Source organism: Hypanus sabinus, chromosome 3, assembly GCF_030144855.1.
Source record: "Hypanus sabinus isolate sHypSab1 chromosome 3, sHypSab1.hap1, whole genome shotgun sequence".
Lineage (NCBI taxonomy): Eukaryota > Metazoa > Chordata > Chondrichthyes > Myliobatiformes > Dasyatidae > Hypanus > Hypanus sabinus.
The window spans coordinates 4,854,457-4,857,910 of NC_082708.1; the positions used below are offsets into that span (position 1 = coordinate 4,854,457).

Here is a 3,454-nt window from a genome sequence, read left to right on the forward strand (position 1 = left end):
TTAGTTCTCGATGGCAGAATCTGGAAATCCTTTGCAAATCTCATTGACGATCAGTTTGTCCATCTGGCAGGCCTGGTCATTTTCCTCCGCAGCCAAAATTCGCTGGAAGGTGCCCTGCAGATCGGAGAGGCGGTGTCGGTGGCACGTGTAATCAGTTGTACGGATGATGGCGTGCATCAGTGAGAGGTACTCCATTCTGATCATTTCTCCCGGTGAGAGGACAGAAGTCTGCCGCACGATTATGTCGATCATCACCGTCATGTCAGTTCAGTAGAAAATTCTCGCTGTACCTTTGTCTGCAAACGCATCCTGCAGAAATTTGAGAACTGAGTGTGGTGACTGGGGCTGGTGTTTGAAGATACTAACTGGATCATCTGCTCGGTTTAACAGAAGCAATAACTTTTCAGTGAACACTTTCACATTTTCCCGTTTAGCTAGCGTTTTCGTGATGATATTGTTCGATGGCACAAGCATGCGGAGATTGAAAGGAAGCAGTACATTCGTGAACAAGTCTGGAAGCTGTTCAGTGGAATCTGAGAGTAGTCCGTCCTCAATCACATCCAGGAGAAACTGAATGAAGTCTGAATTCAGATGTTCATGATGATGATATGGTAATAACTCCCCCATGGAAAACACCATGGTCAGCAGCAATGCAGAGCAACACAGCTTCTGGTGTTCTTTGGTGTCAGATTGCATATCCCGTGCAAGTTCCATTGGTAGCACAGAGTTTGACAATGTGGAGATGACGGCTGCGTCCAAATTGCCCATGGCTCCAAAGCATTTCAGTAAGAACAACCTCAATGCTACCCTGTGTTCCATCTGATGATAAGCAATGAGTGAGAGAACCGGTTCAAAGTGATTCTTCTTTATCATTCTTCTACAGACTTCTGGATCTGCATCAGTCAGAATACCCGGCAGCTCCTCCAAGTAACAGGAGATGATGCTCTCATCCTCATGCAATGCCCAGCTCCTTTGCTGGGCATCGTTCTTGTGCCTTGCCAGATCAGCAAAGATTACTTCAAGCCGCTGTTCATCTAGACAAACTTGACCCCTGGGTAATGCTGAACTAAGATCCTTGCTCTCCACCAGCGACAGCAAGATCTGCTCCATAACATCCATCACTGCTGGGACTGAACTCTGAATGTGTCCAACCATCACACCATCTGCCACGCGTGACATCTCATAGCTGAGATTTGTGTTCTTACGAACCAGTTCAATCAGCTCGGCTCCAATAGTTTTGGGAACGGAGACAACAGGCTGGCCTGCCTCCGCTCCAGGTGATGACACTGCTGGAGTCTCTTTGCCCTGACTTGCACAGTGCACATTTCAGCATTCAAGTCGATAAGAGTGGATGCTTGCACTGGGCCACTGGGATTGTAGGCATCGATCAAATGTCCTGGTGTAGCGTCTCCACGGGGAGGAATGCTGGTTGGATATTTAGGAGCAGAAAAAGTGCTTTGAGTTGGGACGGGTGGAGGGATTGTCGAAGTGACTGTGGACTGCTGCAGTTCAGGCGAGTTGGAGGAGCCAGTATACAGGGTATCAAGAGAAGCTGTACTCACAGACGAAATAGTTGACACATTCTGTGGGGAGTCTTCTACAGTCTCTTGCTTATGTGATGAGGAAGGGTACAAATCCCCAAGTTTGTCATGCTGTTGTGGAGCCACTGGAGCTGCACGTCGGTGCTGAGCTGTGGTCTGGTAAACAGGGCTTTCTGGAGACTGTGACTCTGACAGAAAAGGGCAATGATCAGGCAGGATCTTGGCCTGTCTACCTGGCTGGTGATCTGTTTCTCCCTGGTTCTCAGTCACATCAGGCTTGGAATTTACCTTCTGCTGGCTCATGATCTGGTCTTTTCAAGCAACAGTAAATTTTCGATGACGGATGAATTTCTGTAGAACTTCACGGCTGTTCCAGGCTGTATTTGCCACCAGCTTTCAGAGCTGCATTACGAATTGCCTCGATTGTTCAGTCAATCGACTGTAGGACCAGATCCTGCTGATCTGACTCGTCCTTGTGGATGTACAATGCGGGAATACAGCCCACCTCCCCGGTGCTGCTCTTGGATGCCAGCCACCAGTGCTGGCTGCTCCGCTCCAGGATAATGAAGCTCTCGCCGGCCGTGTAGTGCAGCGAATGCAGCTCGGCCGAGTGGAAGGTGTAGAGAGCCCGGTACATGGCGGCACAGGCCTTGGCCTCTTCGTCCGTCGGGCTCGCGCTGGCTTGCTTCCGTTCTCCCTCCCTGGGGCTGGGGGGCTCGTGCTCCGCTCGGCTCACGCTTCTTCTCCCTCTCGGGGGCTCGGGGGCATACTCCCAACACCTCGTATATAATTTATCTCACCAGTAACAGACTTATCACTGAACTCTAAAACACTGTCTGATATAAGTGACTCGGCATCTGAGTGGACCCCTCTTTCAAGGATACAAATCCTTCAGTTATAAAACGATCATATCCCCTCTTAACTTGGTCAGACCCTGACAAAGCTTCGTTTGAATTTCTCGAACCCTGCAGATTTACAGGTGTTTCAGTATGTTGCACACAAGCATCTGGGACTGCCTCCTTCTCCTTCTTCAATCAGAAACTGTCAGCTATTATGTGACCAGGTTTCTTACAATAATTCCAAATAGGACCAAACTGTCTTTCCTTCACTTGTTTCCCTTCATCCTTACCTTTCTCACTAACTTCTGATTTAATTTCTGGTTTACCTTGACTATCTGAGCTACTTTTTCTAAAAGTTTTACCCAGAGGAAACTTACTCTTATGGATTAAAGCATACTCATCAGCTAATTTAGCAGTCTCCTGCATTGTAGCATTGTCCCTCTCATTTAAGTATAGTCTTATGTCAACAGGTATGCACCTTTTAAATTAGAACATAGAATAGTACAGCACATTACAGGCCCTTCGGCCCACAATGTTGTTCTGACCTTCAAACCCTGCCTCCCATATAACCCCCCACCTTAAATTCCTCCATATACCTGTCTAGTAGTCTCTTAAATTTCACTAGTATACCTGCCTCCACCGCTGACTCAGGCAGTGCATTCCACGCACCAACCACTCTCTGAATGAAAAACCTTCCCCTAATATCCCTTTTGAACTTCCCTCCCCTTACCTTAAAGCCATATCCTCTTGTACTGAGCAGTGGTGCCCTGGGGAAGAGGCGCTGGCTGTCCTCTCTGCCTATTCCTCTTAATATCTTGTACACCTCTATCATGTCTCCTCTCATCCTCCTTCTCTCCAAAGAGTAAAGCCCTAGCTCCCTTAATCTCTGATCATAATCCATACTCTCTAAACCAGGCAGCATCCTGGTAAATCTCCTCTGTACCCTTTCCAATGCTTCCACATCCTTCCTATAGTGAGGCAACCAGAACTGGATACAGTACTCCAAGTGTGGCCTAACTAGAGTTTTATAGAGCTGCATCATTACATCACATCTCTTAAACTCTATCCCTCGAC

At 47.8% G+C, this 3,454-nt stretch overlaps 1 pseudogene; it reads right to left on the minus strand.

The window, feature by feature from the left end:
- On the minus strand, positions 1-2,178 carry LOC132390690 (NCK-interacting protein with SH3 domain-like; annotated as a pseudogene).
- Positions 2,179-3,454: the final 1,276 nt, after the last annotated feature.